Source organism: Rhipicephalus microplus, unplaced genomic scaffold (assembly GCF_043290135.1).
Source record: "Rhipicephalus microplus isolate Deutch F79 unplaced genomic scaffold, USDA_Rmic scaffold_14, whole genome shotgun sequence".
NCBI classification, from domain to species: Eukaryota; Metazoa; Arthropoda; class Arachnida; order Ixodida; family Ixodidae; genus Rhipicephalus; species Rhipicephalus microplus.
Genome location: NW_027464587.1, coordinates 33,726,488 through 33,751,094, shown reverse-complemented (window position 1 = coordinate 33,751,094; position 24,607 = coordinate 33,726,488). Strand labels below are relative to the sequence as shown.

General features: G+C 47.8%; 1 pseudogene; it reads right to left on the bottom strand.

Annotated features, from left to right (window-relative positions):
- Positions 1 to 251: 251 nt before the first annotated feature.
- LOC119181602 (uncharacterized) overlaps positions 252 to 24,607 on the bottom strand; it is a 43,346-nt pseudogene continuing 18,990 nt past the window's right edge.

Below are 24,607 nucleotides of genomic sequence, written 5' to 3'. Positions count from 1 at the left end.
CTGCCGCCACTTTCAACGAACTTCTCGCGGAGCGACTCCTCGTCTTTACTGACGGTTAAGCGTTGAACGACGGTTGTGCCGTGTCTGCGTGTGTGGTGCCTTCGCTGGAGCTTCACAATCAGTGCCGCCTCACCTGCGAGGCATCGTGGACGATAGCCGAACTCGCCGCGCTTGACCTCACCGCCGATGCCCTCCTTCAACTGAGAGTTCCGTCGGCTGCCATTCTCTCGGACTCACGTGCTGCTCTCCAACTACTCGCGCAGGACTCCCGCAGACCTCCGGTTGCCACGCGCATCACGCGAAAGCTCGAAGCAGTGCAGGACCTTTGGTGTGATCTTGTGCTGCAATGGATACCAGCGCACGTTGGAATATCCGGCAACGAAGCGGCCGACGAACTCGCGAAGGAAGCGCACTCTCCGGGAACCCTTGTGACTACAGCGGGGAACAGATTCGACGTAGCGCGGCTTCACACACGGTAGGTATTCCGTCACCGCTCGCCACCCGGACCCACGAGTTGCGGCAGGGCGGCCACCACGCCCACTCTCGAAAACTGGATTTTCGAGAGAGGAGCGCGCCCTCCTTCTCCGCCTGTGCATCGGCTCCTACCACACTGCGGAACGTGTTCACAGACAGGCACTGCGCCGTGCTCCCGACCGGGGGCCTTTTCTCATCTTCTAACCACTACTACGGCATAGACAGTCGGGACGGGGTGACGCAAACTGCCATCATTGCCCGCAGCCCGAAACACTCCATCACATTATCTTCAAGTATGAGAGTATTCGGACGCGCGCAGATCCCTCTTCGATGCTTACAGCAAACTAAGACTCTCCACCAGCACAGTTGATGTGATTCTCTTTCCTCTTGCGCACGCATTCTTGGTGAAGCGCGCGCAAGCTGCCCTCATCACCTTCCTCAAGACTTCTGCGCTATTTGAGCGCTTGTGAACTGAAGGAACATTATTGGCTCCCTATTGAGGTCCACTGGGCTCGTATTACTGAGTGCTAAGGACCACAATTTTTTCCGTACAGAGATTAAGCGCTTCGGCGAAGGCTTCACGCGCTTTCCACGACGCGCCAATCCACCCGCTGTCCTCCTCTTGAGGACGATACTTTTCCGGCCTTTGGGAGCTTTCCTAGTTAGCTGCGCATGGCGTGTGGGGGCTTGTGAGTCCGTTGCGGGAAGCAGATCGAATAACCCTCGCCTCTCTTTTTTGTCTCTTTTTCAATCTTTCTCTCCCCATATCTTTTATTCCCCATACCCCATTCATATGCTGACCTGTTGAGGTGTCCTTGTTAGGAGAGACAGTTACGGGTCGGCACTTTTCTTTTTTTCTGTTATAACCACTTATATATATATACATGTGGCTCACGTCCCCTGGCCGCTCCTTTTATCCTTTCTTCCCCCCCCACCCAGAGCAAAGCCCGTCCCCTGTTGTCGTTGACTAACCAGACGGGCGAGTTCTTGGAAGAATAGGAGAGGAGAAGGGGGTGGAAGAATAGGAGAGGAAGAAGGGGTGAGTGCAGCAGTCTTGCCCTCGGCCAAGGAATGCATGACGATAGTTATAGCGCGAGAACAAAACGACGACACAGAGACAAGAAGGACACGAAAGACACTTCTTTCGTCTCTGTGTCGTCGTTTTGTTCTCGCGCTATAACTATCGTCATGCCATACCAACTAGCCCAAGCTGCCACACTTCCAAGGAATGCAGTGTAGTGAGGAAGATCAAGGTCACACAGAGCGCGACCCCAAATAAAGCCACTATTGAGCATTACATATTTATCTAAAAATGTCTATGAACATATATACGTTTCAAGCAGGTGCCTATATTAAGCGCTGCATAGAACCAATAAAACGCACAATGTAGGCCCGTGCGCTTAGATTTAGGTGCACGGTAAAGAACCCTAGGTAGTCTAAATTCCCGGAGCCTTCCACTATGGCGTCTCTTATATTAATATGGTGGTTTTGGGACGTGAAACCCCACATATCAATCAATAAAACGGCACAATTCAACACCACTCTGACGCCACCTACTCCGCCAACGAGGATGACCAGTACAGATGACGCCCCCCCTCCCAAAAAAAGCACGTTTTCACCTCTTTTGTCGTGTAATTTGTGAAGCGCCGGAAAAAATAGCCAAGTTGGCTATTTTTTTGTTATGTGCGAATAAGACAGTTAAATTCCGCCTCCTCGACTAGCTTCAACACTAGCTAAGGAGGGAAGATGTTTGAGGTTCGGAATGGGTCCCCTCGATGACTCGAGTGCACGGTGGCAGCGCGAAGGAAGAGCCGTAGTCCTGTGAAGAGACGCTTTATTGTAGCCTCAGGCTACTGCCCGAGTCCAAGCCTGAACATCCGCTCTCTATTTCAGATTTGTTTCAGAAGGACTAGAGAGACCACAGAACCGATACGTCTTCAGTTTATTGTTGACAGAACAGGAAATCAGAAATATGCAGAGCATGCCCCTGGCTACTTCTTCTTCCTCGTCTCCGAGCTCCATCTTCAATCTGTTTTCTACATCTTCCCGCCGGCCAGATTCAACCGAAGCAACCTTCGAGCGAATAAAACAGTTGAATCGGCCTCTTGACTAATTTTCCTTCAGGTGTACGAAGCAAGCATGTTCTCACTAGTCCATCCTTGCCTGGGAAAATCTTTTCGACCTTGCAGAGCTTCCACTGAGTTCTTTTTCGCGCTTCTCCAAGCAGAAGTACATCTCCTTCTTGTACATTTGCGTGACGCTCTGTTTTTCTGCTGGCACACTTAAGCTCCCTCAGGTACTCCTTTTTGCGTCGGGTCCACCATGTTATCATTGCCTGTTTTCTTGCACTCCAGTAATTCAGCAAACTGTATTCTCCGAGTCTGTTTTCTTCCTGCTTGTTCATTGCTTGCCTGCCTCCTATAACGTCCGCCGGTGTGATGCGTTGTGGCTCGTTAGGATCGTCATACACATAAGTAAGTGGCCGGTTGTTAAGTACTCCTTCTGCTTCAACAACCACAGTCCGTAGTTCTTCTTCACCCAAAAGTGGAGACCTATAGTTTTTGCCATGGATGTCTTAAAGCTTCTGATCAGTCTTTCATAAAATCCTCCCCACCATGGAGCTAACTCTACAATAAACTTCCATTTTATTTTCAGGTTACTGGTATACTGTTGAACCCTTACATCTTCCATCTTTATTATCTTGTTCATCTCTTTCTCAGATTTCTTGAATGCTCTTGCATTATCACTGTAAATAGTTGTACACAATCCTCTTCTAGCTACGAATCTTAGGAATGCTTGTATAAACGCTTCTGATGACATCCTCTTGACCAACTCCAGTTGTATGGCTCTTGTTACTGCACACGTCAATATCACAATGTAAAACTTTGTAATTTTGTCGCCTTTCTCCTCTCGAGCATTTAGCGGTCCAGCAAAGTATATACCATCTGTGTCAAATGCCCTCGTCTGTGTTATCCTGTCAGCTGGTAGTGGTGAAATTTCTTGTGCCATTGGTATAGAGTTGAATCTCCTACATGTGATGCATTTCTTTATCACATATTTAACCATCTGTCGGGCGCGCACAATTCAAAACTTCGTTCTTAGATGTTTCAATGCTGCCGCGATGCCACCGTGCATTGTCACTTGATTCGCGTTCAGATCTAGGAGTTCTGAAAAGTAACTTTTTCTTGGTAAATCACTAGGATGCTTCTCATCGAAGCTCAAATCACTCCACTGAAGCCTCCCTTTTACTTTTAGGACACCTTGATTATCTTCGAAGATGTTCGTGCCGCACAGATTCATGTTGTCATATATTCGTGTCACTGCATTTCGTAACGTTTCCTGCTCCTGCTTTATTAGCGCAAACTGTGCCTTGTCCAATTCTTCTTCTGTGAGCGAACCTGTTTTCCTTTCTTTTCGTCGGTTTCCTATATAACGCATCACTCACGCGGTAACTCCTAACACTTTCTTGTATCATCCAAACCTGTTCACATCAATTATCTTTTCTTTACTCGTGGCGGTAGTTAAGAATTCCATGGTGTTTTCGTCGTCTTTGTTGTCATCACTGTCCGCTTCTTGAGTGATGTCATAATCAGGCCTTTGTTTTTCGTTCTTGATCCACGTGGGGCCTTTCCACCATAATTCACTGTCCAGCAAACGTTTCATCTTAATCCCCCTTGTCATCAAATCCGCAGGATTTTCATCACTTTTAACATAGCCCTATTGACTCTCGTTGGACTTGCTCTTGATTTCTGCTGAGCGGTGGCGAACAAACAGATCTTTCGTCTTGTTTGACTTTATCCAGCATAGTACAGTTTGAGAGTCAGTCCAGAATTTCACACTTCTTAGTTTCCTGATGAAATTCTCAGTTATACGACTGGCCTATCTGACTGATATTGTGGCAGCCAACAACTCCATTCTTGCTAGTGTAATCTTTTTGATTGGAGTGACTGTACCTTTTGCAATGATTAAATTGGCTTCATTGCTTCCATCGGAGTCTTCTGTTACAATATATGCTGCTGCTCCATACGACATTGGACTTGCATTGGAGAACACATGTAGAGTCTATGCTTTCACTTCAGCTTGCCTGTTGTCATAGCATCTGTTAACGGTGAAATCGTCTAACTGCTGAAGCTCCTCGGACCATTCCTTCCAAGCTGATCTATGCTGGTTTGGTAATGGGTCATCCCATTTCAGTTTATCCATCCAAATTTTTTGCAGCAATATTTTTGTTCTAACTGAAAATGGTGTCAAAAAACCTAAAGGTTCATATAGCTTTGCTGTGTCCTGCAAAACCTGTCTTTTTGAGAGTTGCCTCATGTCCTTGTCATTTCGCCATGTTGTGTCGGGAAAGCTCAACACGTCCTCTACGAAATTCCATTTCAGTCCCAAAATCTTGATTTGTCCCTCTTTTGTTATCCCTCGATCCAGATCCTCTCTTTCTTCATCAAAGAGTTTTCTTAGCTCGGCGTCATTTGAAATCCATTATCTTAAAAAATTCCCGCATTGCTAAAAATATCTCGTGCTTCTTTGTATATCTTTGTCGATGTCGAGTATTCGTCGGCTCCTAGTAAAACGTCATCGACATAGATTCCTTTCCGGAGTTGCGCCACAACTGCAGGACATTTTTCTTCGAATTTATCCAAATGTTGATGAATCGTGGCCGCTAGAATGAAGCTACTTGGTGTAGTTCTGAAAGTAACCCTCGTCATCCTCCACGTTTTTATCTTCGAGGATGGCATATCTTCGCTGGGTATTCTTTCCAACCACATGAATCGCAGTGTGTCTCGGTCATTTTCATGTATTTTGACCTGCAAGAATGCTTTTTCTACGTCGGCTGGCATAGCGATCTTGTGATGTCGAAAGTTCATCAGCAAGCTTGTGATGTCGGGGTTTAGGTGTGGCCCCTTTTCCAAGTTGTCATTCAAGGATTCACCTGGATTCTGGCTGGACGATGCATCAAAGACGATCCGTATTTTTGTCGTTGTTCGGTCCTTCTTAATTACTGCTTGATGCGGCATGTAGTATACACATTTGTTCTGTATATCGGATCCAGCATCTTCTTCGACATTTTCTGCTATTTCTCGCTTGAAGTACTCTCGAAGAGATTTGTCATAGTATAGGAGTTCATCTTTATCCTTGCATAATTTCTTGGTCACTTGGATAATCCTCTTCTCTGCAATGGTGTTGTTGTCGTCCAGTGTCACGTTTTTCTTTCATGGTAGCCGCACTTGGTATCTTCCTGCCTTGAACTCCATTGTTTGTCGGACGTACTCTAGCACATGTTCATTGCTCATTTTTGTTACTGGTTTATCCTTGATGCTTATGTTTTCCAAGTCCCAGAATCTCTGCAGTTCGTCCACAGTCGTGTCCGACTTGGCACTGACCTTGAGTACCACAACCGTCGATGATTTCATCGGCACACAATGAAGTCCTACAAGCCCTTGGACCGTCCATCCCAATATTGTTTCTATTTCCATTACTTTTGAATGAATCTCGCAAATGCGACCAGTGACGACAGTCCAGTAATAATCTGCTCCAATTAATATAGAAGTTTCTATATTTTTTTTTCTTTCTTTGTCCGTCTTCTCGTTGTCATCAGCCAAACAAATTCCCGTCGATCTTGCTCTTTCGTGTATTGTCAACGGTGGCGATGGTAGCACGCCACAGGTTATAACATCTATCTCCAGTGCCTCAATCGTGACAGCTCTGAGATGGGATCCTTCCTCACGCTAACCTCGACAACTTTAATGTCTAGTTCCATCTCTCCTCCTTCAAATGATCCTACAGTAATCCTTTCGGATCTTTTTACCTTGCACGCTAGTTTTCCTGACAATCGTTTGAGGATTATAGTCCTCTGGCTCCCGTTGTCCAGCAGAATCCGTGCGTTGCACACGTTGTCTCCGTCCGTGCACGAAAAGGCTGTCTGCAATAGTATGCACTTGTGTTCATCAGACTGCTATGCGTGCATGTTGCAGGACTTGCTGGTGTCTAACCGGTGAGGTTGGGTGCTTTTACGCACTTGCTCAACATCATTTCTGCTTTGCTGCTGTGCTGACTTTCCTGCAGGCGTACGTGGTCGACACATGGATGTGGTGTGCCTTCCCTTGCATGTTTTGCAGCGTAAATTAGCGCGGCATATCTTTGCCGTGTGGTGAGGTCTGGTACATCTGAAGCACCTTCGTTCCCGTTGCAAGGCTTCTTTCTTCTGTTGCATACTAATGGTTCTTCTGCAATCTTCCGTGTAGTGTCCAGTCATCTCACAGAAGATGCATTTTTTAATCGATATGCTTTGAAGCGTAGATGTTCTAGTCCGCCTCATACTGTGCGGTGACTGGGTCACGTCGTATTTTTCCTCTCGAGTTTCTTCTCTGCTGCGTATATATAAGTTTAAAAACTGCATAATTTTTTTTCAAACTGCTCGTGCTGTCTCTTGACGCTGAGTTCGATTCCGTAGTTGCTGGTCTGTTGTCACCTTTCTCTATTTCCTTCATCTTCATCTCAATCCTCATATCCACCGGTAGCGCATATTTTACAACAGGAGCTATCACTGTGGCATAACTATCCATTTCCACTCCTAACGACTGCAGTGCTCGTGTGTTCACTTGCAACTTTTGGAAGAGTTTCTTCAACCCATCTACATCTTTAGGACTCTTAACTGCTTCCAAGTTTACAAGCTCTTTTATGTAGGTCTCTCTCAAATTATCTTTTCGTCCGAAGGTTTCTTTCGGAAGAGCGACTGCATGCTCGTAATTCTGATCAGAAAACTGCAAACATTCTATGAGAAACGCAGCCTCCCTGCTGAGAGACGCCAGAAGGTAATTAAATTTTTGATTTTTCGGCATGTTCGCTCTGTTATGCACCGATGTCTCGAACTTATGCAAAAACCTTGGCCAGACAGTTTTTCCCATCAAACTTTATCATCTGAAGACATGGAAACTTAACAAGCTCTTGCGTCTCCGAGATTTGGTTAGTACCTTGCACTGAGCTCGCCTGTTTTGTGACTATTCTCATAGTCAGTTGCGCTGCTTGTTCTAACTCGTGTTATTGCTCCTCTATTTGTCATTGCAGCGACGATCTTTATCTCATAATGCAAAACTCTTTCAAATTCTGCCTCCGCGTCGTATTCTTCAATGAACGGTTCAATCTGTTCGTTAACTTGTCTTAGCGTCTGTGACACGCTCTTCATCTGGTTCAGAAGCGTCATAAGTTGCGCTCGATCGGCGTCTTCTTCTATCTTCTTATCGATTTCACTCGTAAGCGTCGTCACATTTGCTCGAAGCGTCTTCCGCTTCTTCAATAGGACCTCTTTATTCATGCTTAAAACTTGTTGAAAGAGCTCTTGCCTGTTTATGTGCGTCTTCAACAGTCGTCGGTCGTAGTCGTTCTCTCGACGGTTCGTCCTTGAGCCAGATGCCGCTGTTTCGTTCTTCAACCCGTTGTTGTGAAAGTGGTTGAAGTCTCTGTGTCTGTCTTCAGATATTCCTGGTCACGGCACCATGTTTCAGAAGGACCAGAGAGACCACAGAACCGATACGTCTTCGGTTTATTGTTGACAGAACAGGAAATAAAAAATATGCAGAGCGTGCCCCTGGCTACTTCTTCCCCCTCGTCTCCGAGCTCCATCTTCAATCTGTTTTCTACAAGATTCAAACACTCACTTTTCAACCCTCAGTTGAACAAGGACAATCATATGTTGGGACTCGCATCATCACAACCAATCGCACAAACACTTTCATAATGGACACTGCGTTGGTAAAAACCACGTTACCAAATATTACTCGCAAAGGGGTAGGTTCTCCCTGTGTCACACTCTCTCCCATGCCAGGCCGTACTCTCTCGGTCGGCCGACTTCCATCGGCAGCCGTTCTCACGCTCGAGCCCCGTCAGTTCTCTCGTTAATTTTTGCTTCGTAGAAGCCTCCCTAAGAGCGGTGGGTACACCATTGGGCTCCGTGCACTTACCAGGTGTGCATGCGACAGCGAGGCGCCCCGACATCCTAACAACAGTGAGGAAGACTATGCTCGTCTCCCTGCCGCCACTATGTCTTGGTTAGCCAAGTGGTCGCGTCCCCGCGTCATTATCAATGGCACGCGAGCATGCCAACAATGGCTTAAAACTCAGATGGTGGCGCCTGACCTACCTCTTGCCAGACGCTTTTCCGAGCAAGCTTCCCCCTTCTAATCCCGAACGAGGGCGACCGCTCGTAGACTGTGCGAACGAAGAAGTCCCCTTTCTTTCCCATGCTCGGGGTCTTCCGCGTTCGCCTTCGCGGAACCGATCGGCTTGGCTAGTTGACGGGCGAGGAACTGGCTACGTGCTCTACATCAGCCGCATTAATTGTGCTGCACCCAACACGCTGGTAATTGGTGTCTCATACTAACTCCTCCCCCCTCAAGAGTGTTACTGGATACTCGATGTCCAGTAACGCGATACAAAAACAAAAAAATCGCTCAAAATGAACTTACTCTGGGTGCAGGCACATGCTTGAACCGATTATCACTTCCATCTCGACCGGAGAACTTTCGCGTCCTTCCGCGAAATAGACACAGCAACACATATACATAATGCCCTCAAATAGTCCTCCGACAGAAAGCACTCTTGTAATGCACAACACTGAATAATGCACTAAGGATGAAGTCCACAGCACTAGTCAGTTCGCATTAGCTTGGCACAGGGCACACGTACTGTGGATAGTCTGGCGGCATATTGTCTTTTAAACTCACAACACCACATGGTCATTGTCCCAAAACGGCAGACCCACTCCATGCGCCCTCCAGGCCACGCATAACACACTCAAAGAGAGCGACTGACCCAGCGCTATAGGTATACCTCAGTCTGAATGGATCGCACCAAGACAAAAATTTATAATGAACTTCACAAGTACTACCCTATTTTATCTGCAAAATTATTCCTACGTAACACATATGATACAACTAAAAGCAGTTCCACCACTTAGAGGCAAGCTTGCATCTCAACAACAACAAAGCAAAAACTGCCTGGTACAACAAACAAAAATTTCACATCACGCCGGGTCTATTAGTCAGTTCGACCACTTTAAAATTACGCGTAGCACATAAATGTGCGATGCAAACTCGCGTACAGTCATTCAATTCACAGAAACTACTTCAGTGGCTACACAACAACAACAACAACAACAAAAAACTCAACCCTATGAAACAGACAAAACGTCACCTTACCTCTAAAGAGTTACAATCACTGAATCCAATCATCAGCCGAGACGCGAAAGAGCATCAGCAGCCTCGTTTAGCACGCCTTCAATACGAACAATTTATTTTTCCACATTCGCCTCTTATTCAACTGTGGACGCCTCCCGTCACGAATGTCACAGCCACTTACTGAAGGTTGTGACGATAGTTCACATTCACCTATCGTTTGAGAGAGGCAACCTCTAATTGCCCTTTTCGATGCGTCCGTAACAAAACTAAAAGCTTTGCTGGGGTTGGTTGCCGTCAACTTAGGAAACAACGCCAAGCTTTCTAGCTCAATCAAACGCGACCTGTGCCTCTACGTTTCATGGCAGCGTGTTCAACACTCCCGAACCGCCGTAAGCGACAAATAGCCGACATTTTACTAAAAGCGTTTCACCATGTCACCACTCTTCGGTAACACGCGCTACCTAAACACTAAAAAAAAGCACAAAACTAGTTACTGTAATAACTTCTCTCCGTGGCGATTACATAAAAAAACCTGTTTGAAACCTTTAAAAAACAACAATCCAAACTAAGGTTACCTTCAACTAATCTGGTAGTTCGATTATACAAACAACTTACTGCTCCATTTCACACTTTAGTCGCGCACGCGATGGTCCTACTCTGAGTGCTTTTCTTCTTGAACAGACAACACGCAAGACGTAGAACGCCCTCGTTCTACCGCCGAAACCGAATGCTAGCCGCTTTTTAGCACGCTTTCTCCTTTTCTTTTATGAGAAGTTACCACCGCAGAGGCCGTCGTGCGCTAACACTTTAGCTGGTTCCAATGAATGGCAGAACTGCTTTCGGTCCAACTGTGCCCTATCAGTTACCCTGACGTGCGACCCCTTTTTCACCTGACGCCGCACATCGGCACGTGGCTCGCCACGTTCCTTCTCTCCATCGAGGGCATTTCCATCGAATGGACTAAGTCGTGTGCTATCCACATTAGTACATTCACAGCAACTTCTCAACTGCACCTGCTGTACAAGTGACGCGAAGTTAGCCGGTTGCGGCTCCCTTGCTCAGTTGTCCTGTTTCTCCACTGTGCGCTGCACAGAGTTAGCGCTAAGGCTAAAACCTCGAGGTACATGCTCTGGCTCCCTCATCGGTGAATACTGCTCCGGTGTAATGCCCTGTCTTGAACAGTTGATCTCTCTCTTATTACCCTCATTTAGATCATTCATTGGCTTTTGCCAGTAACCACGAAGACATATGTAGTCTCCGGGAGTAAGCAAGACGGAAACACTGGTATTCAACTGATCGGTCACTGCGCATCACAATTTCACCGGCTGAACAGCGCTCCCTGACGAGGTTGGGAGACTGAGAGGTACATGCAGCAGGCGTGCGGTAACACCATGCCCAAAAGTGTCAGTTAGAGCCTTATTGTGCCACTGCTCTCATGCAAAATCTCAGCGGATACTTCATTCTCTCGTACCACTGTTACATCTGCATCTGTGTCAACGCGTGCAAAACAGGACTTGTGTCCCACGAGAATCTCAATCTGCGGATGCCTCATCAGCCAGTTTTGCACAATGGGTGAGTGTCGCGACGGTGCGGCTCAGCTTTCAAATGTTCGCTCATTCTGGGCAGCTACACAAGAAACTTCTGCAACATTAGCAACTGTGTCACGTGACAGCTCGCTATCTCTTTGGAAGTGACCCTGCCGTCAGCATCGAAGCATACTCCATAAGTAGGGCTGCCGATGGTTTGGCTGGCAACCTATATTTAGAATTTCCTGGCCCGTCATTGCGGTAGCTGCCATGCCTGCCACTGCCGAGGCTTTCTTCGAAATTGGCGGCTACTTCTGCAATATCCCTGTGCCTCAACCATACCTTTACTTCCTGCTGAGTTACCAGCGAGCGGAGATCATCTGGCATTAACTCTTTTAGCTTGTCCGCTATCAGCAGCTCCTGAAGACCTTCAAATGTCTCCACTTCTCTACTTCTAACGTAGCAAGTGAACACGGTCTCTAGGCGCGCCATCAGTTGGCGCGCCAAGACTCGCTTTCCTCTCTTTGGATTTCCACAAACATACGGCTGTACTCGCTCGGAGACATACGCAGCTCCTTTAACACTCTAGACTTCAAATCCGAGTACGGCATCACCCCAGCCTTTGCCTGATTGGCGACGAACGTGCGCATGTTGTCACTTAAAAGTGGCAGTATAATCGTAACCTGTACTCCCTCGGGTATGCTCAATGCCGCAACAGAGCGTCCACATGTTTGAACCAAGCGGAAATCATAGGCTCATTAGTGGGCATAGGTGCTAAGACTGCTTTGAGCTCTTGCGCGTACCATGCGATACTAGAATGCTGGTTCTGGTTTTCCGGCTCCTCTTACAAGGTGTGCGATGATCTCATCTTTTCTAGCTCAAGATTGAGCTTTAACACTTCAATCTCAAGCAGACACTTGCAGGTGCGATCCGATTCATTCACACTGTCATCTTCTATCTCATCTTTATCTGAGTCCGCCATTTCCCAGAGAGTCCCTGAAAGCAAGTGCATTCACTAAAAACAAATTTGGGGGGCCCCGAGAGTGCACAAAGCAGGCCGCACCTTGCAGTGATGCGTCGCCCGATGAACTTTACAGTTGAAACTGCGTCCGTCTCGTCACCAACGCTATGTGCGATGACCACTTCCGATGCAGCAGGTCTCCGCCCGATCACCCCTGTCGCTGACTCACATTGACTGCCTCTGCTGCTGTGCTCCTGAAGCAGCACCCTGCAGCGCCTCTTCAATAAGTCCGTCGCTCAACGACGACCTTTAGCTCTGCTCTCGTTCAATGACGCACAGAGCTCTAGGGCTGCCCAACTCAAGGCTCCAATGTTGACCGGCAGGCTCGTACTGGATGCCAAGGCTGCTTTTCGCAGCGCACCAGCAAGTCCCGAAGCAGCGTGCGTCTTGTCATCTTCCCGGACTTCAGCACCTTCCTCGCAGCGGCCTTTCCACTCCACGTCGACTACGCCAGTTCAATTCCTCCTCCTCGACTAGCTTTAACACTAGCTAAGGAGGGAAGATGTTTGAGGTTCGGAATAGGTCCCCTCGATGACACGAGTGCACGGTGGCAGCGCGAAGGAAGATCCGTAGTCCGGTGAAGAGACGCATTATTGCAGACTCAGGCTACTGCCCGAGTCCAAGCCTGAACATCCGCTCTTCATTTCAGATTCAAACACTCACTTTTCATCCCTCAGTTGAACATGGAGTCTTCACACAAACCAATAACATGTTAGGACTCACATCATCACTACCAATCGCACAAACACTTTCCTAATGGACACTGCGTTGGTAAAAACCACGTTACCAAAGATTACTCGCAAAGGGATAGGTTTTCCCTGTGTCACACTCTCTCCCATGCCAGGCCGTGCTTTCTGCAGTCGGCCGACTTCCATCCGCAGCCGTTCTCACGCTCGAGCCCCGTCAGTTCTCTCGTTACTTGTTGCTTCGTAGAAGCCTCCCTAAGAGCGGTGGTACACCGTTGGGCTTCGTGCACTTACCAGGTGTGCACGTGACAGCGAGGCACCCCGACATCCTAACAACAGCGCGGGAGATTATGCTTGTCTCCCTGCCGCCACTATGTCTGGGTCAGCCAAGTGCTCCCGTCCGCACGTCATTCTCAATGGCACGTGTGCATGCCAACAATAGCTTAAAACTCAGACAGTGGCGCCTAACCTACCTCTTGCCAGACGCTTTTGCCAGCAAGCTTCCCCCTTCGAATCCCGAACGGGGGCGACCTTGACGGCTCCCCTCGTGGACTGTGCGACCGAAGGAGTATCCTTTCTTTCCCATGCTCCGGGTCTTCCGCGTTCGCCTTCGCGGAACCGATCAGCTTCGCTAGTTGACGGACCGGGAACTGGCTACGCCCTCTACATCAGCCTCACTAATTGCGCTGCACCCAACACGCTGGTGATTGTGTCTAATACTAAGACTTTTCAGAAGGTCTTCCGTGATGGCTCCCTGCAGCATTAGGAAACGTGGCGAGAGTCGTCATTCTGGCGACCATATATCCACACATGCGCAGGTTCGCTGCCGCCCCCTGTAGCCGGATCTCACCGCGAATAGGATAAGTAACGTATGCGCCCATTGTAGCGGGTGGCCGACATTGAACCATGAAGCCATCATGACATTCCCATGTTCTCACACCCGATGGCAATGTAGGCTTGCACTACGGAAATCCTCTAATACCACGAAAATATTACTACGATAATCCATGTTGTATTGCGAAGCCTGCATACAGTGCGCACGTGTTTGTAGAGCACGACAGTTGTTTTCACTCTATCTTCAATTGAAGCGCAAGAAGTTATTCGCCCTGCATGTATTTCCAAACAGAAGGCACTCCGGGCTCAAAGAAGAGGACCTGCCACACTTGGTAGAGGCCTGCGTGTTCAGCCGGCTGACATATCACCTGCCCTTCCAGCGGTTGACCCAATCGCATTAACTACGCATAAACGTCATGATCCACAAAGAGACAAAGCAGGCCCACAAAGTTCCGAACTACGTTTTTACACGTCTTCTTAAGTTGGGGACACACAACGCACTGCTTGAGGCAGATTGGGTCAGTCAGCGCCACCGCTTCCTACTCACCCCTACTCACGCCTTGGATAACCCGTCCCACCACTTGAGATTGAAACCCGTCCCACGCCCTTATCGCCTGTCATACGGAAAATAATCACTGTTCATCCCTTACCAAGTAACATGCACCCCCGGCACGACAACGTCCGGCGTATATCCCGCATACGATATTTCAGCCAAATGCCTGAAAACATCCCGGAATCGCATACTCTTTACTCGGACATAGCCCGTACTCGCGAAGGTTAGTCCTCCATAGTGTTAAATGGTACCGAGTCCCTGCAGGACTCGGCTGCAATGCGTGGGACGCAATCCTCTCGCTGCGAAATTCTTGGAGCCGATCTGGCGATACGATACGCCATCCGTGTTCGCAGTGAGGTGTACATATTGACAGACTCGCAACAGGCATTTCGGGCCTCCCTATCAGGACATGGCATCCCAATAGCAGCCCATCAAGCTCTTGATCACGCTGAACTCCTGGTCATGCCTCTCTGCCGGGCAATCAACGTGTACACACTGTTGCCCACGAACTTTTCCTCCTGGTGGCCCGGCAAGGCGAGGCGACCGTTTCGGAGTGGGGGATCCTTTTCTCACTTACGAGAGCAGCGCCCCACCGTCATCTTTTTCGCGAGAGGAGGCTATAGCATTACGGCAGCTGCAGAATAGAACATTCCCAGATCTGGTATCTCTTCATAAGTTCTACTGGTTGCACCGCCTGTGAAAACTCGCCCACGACCTTCCACGTCTCGATAGAGTGCCCTCCGAACATCTTTTTTTCTTTACCTGCTTTCCTTCATCTTTTACGTAACGAGGAGCTGTGGGACGATGCTCTCCGCGATGAGCCTCCTGAGGTCGTCCGAGCTATGATACAGCGGGCACGATTCGACGCTGGAGCGTCCTAGGGACCCCAGACAAGGGGTTACTCCCACGCCCTCTTTTTCTATGCCTTTATAAATAAAGACGTTTTTTCCCTTTTCCAAACAGTGACGCGTCACTATACTCCCGCCTGAGTCGAAGCCGTAAGTCAATATAATTGAAACGGACAATATGTGGATTTTTCGCTCGCAACTAACGAGGCCGACACCAGATTTCCGGCGACGCGAGCGCTTTGAGGTTATCATGACAATAAACTCCCGATCTGAATCATGAGCGATGATTTCACACAGTTTTGGTGCTTCTTGGCCGACCTCAGGCTTTTGAATGAGGATCCGGATATACTCAAGGACATTTGTTATTGAAGGAAGGTTCAAATGTGAGCGAAAATTTTCGAGTCGTCTTTTGTCACGAAAAATGAAATAACAGGCACATATCATTGATGCGATCAAATGATTCACACCACACGTTTTTTTATTTCTTGCATTCCAAAGAAAAAAACGCTCATCACGTTTTGCAAACACGTCGTAGAGTAACTGGAAAGCCCGTTTCTCTAGAATAACAGGACGACATCTGAGATTCACTGCTGCTCGGTCACGCGCGATTAGCCTTTACAGTGCAGATGATCTTGACTTGCGCCTTCACCTTCTTTCCGGGCTCCGCCCTTTGACGCTTTCCCGGTGGTCTCTTCATGCTTCCGGTCCATGATGAGAGGATCCTGGAAGGCAACGCCCCCCCCCCCCCGCACGAGCTCTTGGATCACCATGGATTCTGATCACGTGTACCTTGAGGTGGCCATTCTTCCGGAATCTCAAGCCGCACGCGCCACACTCGTAGGGCTTTTCTCTGGTGTGCCCCCGCGTGTGGTAAATAAAGGCGGACTGGCCGGAAAATGTGGCTGGACAGAGGTTGCATTCGTACGGTCGCTCGCCAGTATGGACTCGGGAGTGGCGCCTCAGGTTGGACTTTTGCGCGAACGTCTTGTCGCAGAGGTCACACTGCAGGGCTTTTCCTCAGAATGCGTAAGCTTGTGTCTGACGAACCCGTTCTTCTGGGAAAACTCGGCCGGACACGAGTCGCATGAGAACGGCTTCTCGCCGGTGTGCGTCCTGTTGTGGCGGGAAAGGATCCACCGTCGCGCGAGCCTTCTGCCGCAGTCTTCGCACTTATACGGCTTTTCGCCGCTGTGCACGAACAAGTGTCGCGTCAAGTTGTAACGATCCGCGAACTCGGCCGGGCAATGGTTGCATTTGAACGGCTTTTTGCCCGTGTGTGTGCGGAGGTGCCTGCTGACGCTCACTTTTCTGAGGAACATTTTGCCGCATTTGGGACAGCCGTGACGCTTTTCTCTGGTATGAGCGAGAAAGTGCCTATAGAGATCCCCTGTTTGCACGAAAGTGGCCGGGCAGCACTGACAGGCATACGGCCTATTCCCGGCGTGTGTTGCAAGATGACGTTCAAGCCTCACGTCGGTGGTTGAGGCCTTGCCGCACGCTTCGCACGTGTGGTTCCTAGTAATGGTGTACTTCCGTTTCGGCTTCTCCTGCGCGGCGCTTTCATTGGCACAACACCTGCGAGTAGAAGAAACACCATAAGGCATGTCAGCACTGCGCTGAGGGCTGCTTTCACAGCAACGTCTAGCCAATATAGAGTTTTATTATGTTTTAAATATGTGCACCGCCTGATGCCTCGTGTTTTTAGCTTTCTTGAACAAGACACGTTTGGCTCCGCGTATCTAGACACCCTTCAGCATGACGATTTGTTTTTACGTCTGCGTTCTTTGTTTTGTTTTTATTTCCTATTTCTTTCCACCCACCTTCCTTCTCTCCGCGTATCCAGATCAAATATTAATAATAATAATGATGATGATGATGATGATGATGAGGAGGAGGAGGAGGAGGATAATGACGTGTTACTGAACCCGCGAATAGAACCTTTTTTTTATTAACGCCATGGTTACCGGCGGCACACGAACATTCCCTTTTGTGTTGCTACAGCTTCGTTCCCTTATTATGATGCATATTCTCGTGTGCAGTTGCGAAATCATAGATCAACAGCACACAAAAGATATTTGCAGTTCATATTTTTTAGCAACAACCTTTGAGATAGAGAGCGAGTATTTGTATTGTTTTGTAGTTTTCTTTTCATCAGGACACCTAATATAGTAAGAAGCCTCTTGAAACGTAAGCGCTCACCGTATCTTGGCAACGTGAGAAGCTCCTCTTCCAGCGTTGCTTCCATTTTCAGCGCCACTTCCCTTTCCAACGTTTTTCCATTTCTGCTCCATTGATGGCTGCGGGTCCACTGAAAGAGAAAAGAGCAAGTTAAATCCACATGCTAAAAGACAGGGGCGTAGCCAAAATTTTTTTCAAGGGGAAGGGGGGGGGGAGTGGCAATCAAACAAAATTTATGAATTTCCGTGCGCTTGTTTGAATGTATGCCAGTGTGTATAAGCAATTGAAATTCAAGATCTTGGGCAAAAAGGGTTGAACATCCCCCCCCCCCTCTTGCTGCGCTTCAGCTATGCGCGTTGGCAATTGACAAGACTTCCCAAAATGCTCCACGCGACCCGGACTCGAGAACTGAATGGAACAAGCACACGCAAGTACTATCAGCGCATTTAAACTGTGTAAGAGTCAGTCAGGCGATGAGTGTTGAAGCATGTGTTTCAGTCAGTCAGTCTTGAAGCCAGTGCTCTTTTTCTCAAGAAGCGTCGTTACCTATTAAGCTTCTCGATTACGCGCATACTGCACTGACGGAGGTATTCCCTACAAACTTCAACGTTTTCTATTTTCTTCACATTGGGAATGTCTCAGCTTGCGGCCCTCGTGTTGTTGCCAGTAACATTCGAAAGTTGTCGGCTTTGGAAACACAGATATCATGCACCGAGTTCAATGATTCTCTTAACTAAATTGAAGTGAGATATCGAGTAAGTGAACACACGAAACGAGTGAGCGACAACCCTTCACGATAAAAAATAAGCATGGAAGATGTTATCAACAGCACAAGCTCACAAAACGCATCAATAACACGGTATTGTGACGTCAGAATTATGCACCGTGAATTCAAGAGTGGCGTGCAAATTGTGGCCTGGGAGCGCAATAGTATAACCTCTCAAAATAACGTATACGTTCACTTCAAACGTCTAACAAGAGCACGATTTTTTGGGCGACTTCACGGCAATCCGCAAGGCTCTCAAGCATCTGCTCAACAGTATTCACCTAATAAATTTATTGCTAAACGATGGCAGAGTACCCGTGTGTCAGAGTAGAGTTGTTCGACACGAATACGAAACAAATATTTTACCTTTGGAGGACGACAGAAAACAGATGGAGCGAATGGCGGCAACGCAAATCCGACTGAATGTGTATGCATGTCTTTGTTTTATTCCTCCGTTAACAGACGGCAGCAGTTCTTTGAGTATACAGGGTTGCCGTTGGCACATGTTCAGCGAATGCTAAATGTGAGTGTATACAGCAAAACTTGCTCTTTTTTTATTCATCGTGGCGTTTACCCACTGACTTATAAAATTCATCATTCCTGTTGGAAAAGGATGCTACAGACAGGTTAGTCGTGGGCCAGCGTGACAGCATTGTAGTTGTCAATAGCGGAGCAAAGAATGGGCACTTCATGTGAATCATGTCACATGCGGAATGTGTCGCTTGGGAAAAGAAAATTGCGCCATAATATTGTGACATTTTCAACATTATGCCACTCGGTTTTCTTTCTTTATTTTTGTTTTGTTCAGCCACGACTCGGCGGTGCCTTTCGACACACTCCTGCCGATCGGACTAAGTTACACGTCAGAGAACGGTCAGGAGCGAACAACGAAAGGCCATGGGTTTGGTGGCAATGCCAAATCGATCGACGACCACTAGCCGACACGCAGAATGATCAGAGCCGCCGATATCGTGACGTCCACAACGCACTCGGTAATGTAGTCATTCTTCGGTCCCTCTCGCGCCGCTCAGGACATTCGGAGAATTTCCCTGGTAGCACAAGATAGTGCTGCAGCAGTATAGAAATGACGATAGTTATAGCGCGAGAACAGAACGACGACAAAGAGGCAAGAAGGACACGAAGGATACGAGTGCTAACTTTCAGTATAGCAATGTTTCGAATGTTGTGTTTTGCTGCGCAACCCTTGACAACTTATACTAACGTTGGTGCAGTGATCATTGTGAAAGCGTTGACATTGCTTTCCATCAATGTTAATGAAACCTTACTAAACAGTGTTAACGATATGCCGGTAATAGACAACGCTGCATCATTATCCTGTCAACGTACCTTCAACATTCACATGACCTTAGCAAGAATGGCATGCACACAAAAATGCTGAAGGTTACCCTAAACTGGAATTCGTGTCTTTGGGAACCCTAATACAGTTCAAGATTTGTCTGCCGTAATCACAATATTTTCTTAAAGTGCATCACATGCACCCTTTCTTTATTCTTTCAACTATCGCAACTTGCCACCATTCATGAGCATGTGCTGAAACATAAGCAAAAAATGAACGAGAAAAATATTCGCCAAATCACAGCACCACGAATTAGCATCCTGAGTTCGGGCTAGTATGCGGCACATGATGCAACCGTTACCTCATCTTGACGGTCGTTCGTCGCCTAAAATAAATAGCATTTCAAGAATTGCGGCCATGTTTTTTTCTGGATAACTGTTGCACGCTGTTGATTTGCGAAATTAAAATATAACTGCCTTTCCAATGTAGCAGCACCTCCAACATTCCTTTTTTTTAATTCCTAAATTTATTCATTGACAACCAAGCAAACTATCTGCTGCGCGTAATAAAACATACGCTTTTATGATATGTTTATTTCATATTAACTTGTGGTAGGCAGCGTCATCTTTCTTTAAAATTAACTTAAGGACAATTTAGCAGCCACTGCCGTGCTGTTTGCCCGCAGCGGAAGTTTGAGACACCATGCACCATATCATAGATGACCTTAAGGCGAATGTTCAGTCGACAAAGAACAAACTCACATAGCCAGCAAATAAGTAAATTTTCGGCTTTTTTTTTCGCGCGAAACAGGCCGGGTTGAGCTATGCAACTCGGAACACCGCAGTCTTCGATGGCTCTTGAGGAAGACGCCTTCGCGCAGGACGATAAGAACAAACACTTTGTACAGGCACGGCCACTGGATGAAAGAGTGCACGAGTCGTGCGCTTTGTCATCCAGTGGCCGTGATACAGGTGCGTACCACAAAGATGACCCCTGTGGGTCCTACAGCAGCAGGGCTGGTGTCAAGCTTCTTGTAGCGAAAGATGTCGCTCAGAGAAGTCTTTACGGCTGTTCCATAGTGTGGAATCACGCTCGCCCCTTCGGTGCCTTGGATATATCGCTACCGTGGAGAGTCGCGGAGAGCCTCGCAAAAAGCAGACGTGTTTTTCCCCGTCCCCAGTTCTTTGATTTTGGAAGCTTTTGCTCACTCCCGTGGGCATACCTATTTCTCCTCTAAACCTCGAATAGCACTCGCGGGTGAAGCCTTTTTTAGGGCTCCATGGTTTAGCATGTGATTTTTCAATCCCCTTTTTTCTTTTTTATTATTGTTTACTTTATTTCTATGGCACCACTCTGGACGGTCCCTATATCCCATTGCTAATGGCGGACGGCCTGCTTGAGGGCTTCCTGTCAGGTTATGCCCTCGACTTAACAGAAAGAGCCAAGGCCTGCGACCTACTGCTCTAAACTGCGGCACAGGCCGGGCACACAGGAACGGCCGGCCGACCAAGCCCGCCGCGTCCTCACCCACCTCCAGCACACGTACCAGGGCAGGGAGACTCAAGGCAGCCACGAGCCTGCTGTACAAACCTCCGCAGCAGACCGCAAGCAATGCTGGTCCAAGGCTCCGAGCACGAAGGGCGAAAAACTTCCTACCGAAAAAGCGCCCAATAACAAGAAGGCAGACAGCCAACGCCGCCATTTTAGGGGCACCCACCACCCTGCAGAACCAGTCTCCATGCCAGGAAACAGGAATTCAAGCCAGCAGCAGTAATGAGGTTGGCTACCCAGAAAAGACACTGTGAGCTGTCTCCCTTCCCTCAGAAAAGCAACGCAGCCAGCAGTGGTTCTTCCCCCATCACTGAAACCTCGTACCCCACCTCCTTCTCATCGTGGTCACACAACACGACGGCCTCCTCTCCCAAAACCTCTGTAGAAGAGAGCAGCCCGGAACAGAAGGAGCAGAAGTGTGGGAGCTTGGGCTAGTTGGTATGGCATGACGATTGTTATAGCGCGAGAACAAAACAATGACACAGAGACAAGAAGGACACGAAAAACACGAGCGCTAACTTCCAACTGAGTTTATTGCGCAGAGCACGAAAATATATAGAGGAGACAGTGACCATGTGATAAAAACCATATAGCACAAAGAGCAGAACATGAGTAAGAAAAACAAAAACAAACAACACAAAAAGAAAGGCACTGAAAAACAGCAAAGAAAAAACCTAGAAGAAAACGAAACAGAAAGGTAAAGATAAAATAACTACCTGCCCGCACCGAAACCTTCGAAGAACCTGCGTTCCTTCTCGGACAAAGCCACGGAGGGCTTGCTAATACAAGGCAGCTGTTCGCGTGCCATCTGCGCGGCCTCGACAATGACCCGGGTGCTTTCTTCTCTGTGTTTGTACAGCGTCGCTGTGTCCTTGAAGAGGGGCACACAATTGCACTCAGTGCAGTGCTGGGCAAGAAAACGTTTCTAACATTGTTCGCGTGCTCTCTCAGCCGATTGTTCAGACACCTTCTGGTCGTTCCGACATAACAAGCACCACATGAAAGGGGGGTCCTATAGACGACTTCCCGGGAGCCGGCCGCATACCTGTTTCGATGTTGAACTCTGCATTCTGTTGATGATTTCGTTTTCAGGGGGTTGGTAGATTTGGTGAGGCTGATTAATTTGAACGGTGCCGAGAACAGGACACGAACTCCAACACGTTTTCCGATTTTTTGAGCCTGTGTGATATCTGGTGTATGTATGGAATCACGGCTATCCTTTCACGTTCTGTATCCGTGTTGCTCCGATTCTGTCGTTTCCTCTGCTCTGCCTTATTAGTCCGCAGGATCGTCTGAGCAACAGACGCGATAAATGCCTCGGGGAAACCTGATGCCTTAAGGCGGGAAACTTGAGCTTTGAAGCTCGCAGAGATATTGTGGGTGCACGACCTATTTAAAGCATTCTCAAGGCAGGTTCGTGCTATGCCTCGCTTAACTATCTTACTGTGAGCAGAAGAAAAGGGAAGTAGAGGTTTCTGCGCACGTGGTTCATAACACCAACAGATGTGCTTTGAGCTAAAAACCAGATTTAAATCCGAAAAGCGTAATTTGTCATTTTCGGGCATTTCGTATGTCAGCACAAGAGGCTTCAAACAATTTTCGAACACACCTATAGTTTGAGTGGCTAACGAGTGAAACATAGAAGAATTAAAATTTAGAAGAACCAAGAAATCATCCACGTATCTGAATATTTTCACGACATGCGAGCCTTCTTACTTTTCCTGCAGTTTTTTGCCCATTTTTTCCAATAGAAGATCACTGAGTAAAGGTGCTATGCATGAACCAATTGAAACACCCTTTTTTTGAAGATAAATGCAATCATTCCATTGAACGAAAGTAGACGTAAGATACAACAAAACCAGGTCAAGAAAATCTCGCAAACTAATGCCAGTTTTTAAGTGGAAGTTCAATTCCCCGAAAATTTCTATGTTATCCCTTATACATTCTAGTGCCTCATCGTGAGGCAGAGAGTAGTATAGGTTCTTTATGTCAATTGAAAAACCGAAAAGATTAGATTGATTTGACTGTTTGAAAAATTCTATCAGAGCCTGCGAGTTTTTGATCACAAATGAGTCGTCAATCTTTAGACACTTTAGATGGGTCTGAATAAACAAGCCGAGTTGCTTTTTCCCCGTACCACTTTCTGTCACAATGACACGGAAGGGCATGTCAACCTTATGTGTTTCGGCAGAAAAAAACATGATGAGCTCAATTTTGTCACTTGCGCTAATGTGCTGCGCTAACTGTCTTAACTGTAGTTTACGACACATTTCCTGGCCTGCGTTTTTACTCTATCTAGATGAATGTCGGTACAACATTTGAAAACAGATTCGATAGCTGTGACCGCCTTTTCCAGGTACAAGCAATTAGGAAGAACGGCGAAACCACCCTCCTTATCTGACGGCACGACACAAAGTTCATTGTCTCTAAGAAACTTGGTCGTCTTCCGCACCGGAAGGCTGTTGCTGGTTGGCTTACCCCGTAGGAGCACGTCGACGCCTTCTGAAATGCACCTGTCTGAATCCTCAGGTGAAGCATGGCCAGCCACAGAGCGCACCATTGAAAGAAGCTCGGGTGCGGACCTCCCTCGGTCGACGGCGGGCGAACTTCGGACCTAGAGCGAGGATGTTGTGGACGTAGTCTGGGAGGAAGACGTCACTGCATGAGTGGACGACACCTGATTGCCGAGGCTTAGTTGGGTGCTGCGCACCAAGGCTGGCGAGCTCACGTGACCACAGGCGGTTTGCAGTGTATTCGATTCGGTCGCAGTACTCTCGCCCTCTTCTTTTCTTCACTCCCGGTGTTAGATCTGTCTGTTGAAGCTGGACATGCAGGGCGTCCCGGTACGTGCGCTATTGTCCGTGCCATTCAGACCGAAGAATTTTGCACACCCGTATGCCATGGCCGATAGAGGGGTGGTAAGCTCCAAACAAGGCTTTAACGTCCAAAGAGAGTTGCTTGGTGCGAATGCAAAAGGAAAAGGTGCGCGCACGGCAAATGGAGACTGCGATGAGGGTTACGAGGACTGAATGATGAAGAGAAACACACGAAAAGAGAAACACCCCTTTCATGTGGTGCTTGTTATGTCGGAACGACCGGAAGGTGTCTGAACGATCGGCTGAGAGAGCACGCGAATAATGTTAGAAACGGGAAAGATGGTTTTCTTGCCCAGCACTGCACTGAGTGCGATTGTGTTCCCCTCTTCAAGGACACAGCGACGCTGTACAAACACAGAGATGAAAGCACCCGGGTCATTGTCGAGGCCGCGCAGATGGAACGCGAACAGGTGCCTTGTATTAGCAAGCCCTCCGTGGCTTTGTCCGAGAAGGAACGCAGGTTCCTCGAAGGTTTTGGTGTGGGCAGGTAGTTATTTTATCTTTACATTTCTGTTTCGTTTTCTTCTAGGTTTTTTCTTTGCTGTTTTTCAGTGCCTTTGTTTTTGTGTTGTTTGTTTTTGTTTTTCTTACTCATGTTCTGCTCTTTGTGTCATATGGTTCTTATCACATGGTCACTGTCTCCTCTATATATTTTCGTGCTCTGCGCAATAAACTCAGTTGGAAGTTAGCGCTCGTGTTTTTCGTGTCCTTCTTGTCTCTGTGTCGTCGTTTTGTTCTCGCGCTACAACTATCGTCAGAAGGAGCAGGGCTCTTCCTCTCCTTTGGTGACTGACGACACAGGGACACCTGGAAAGGCAGCC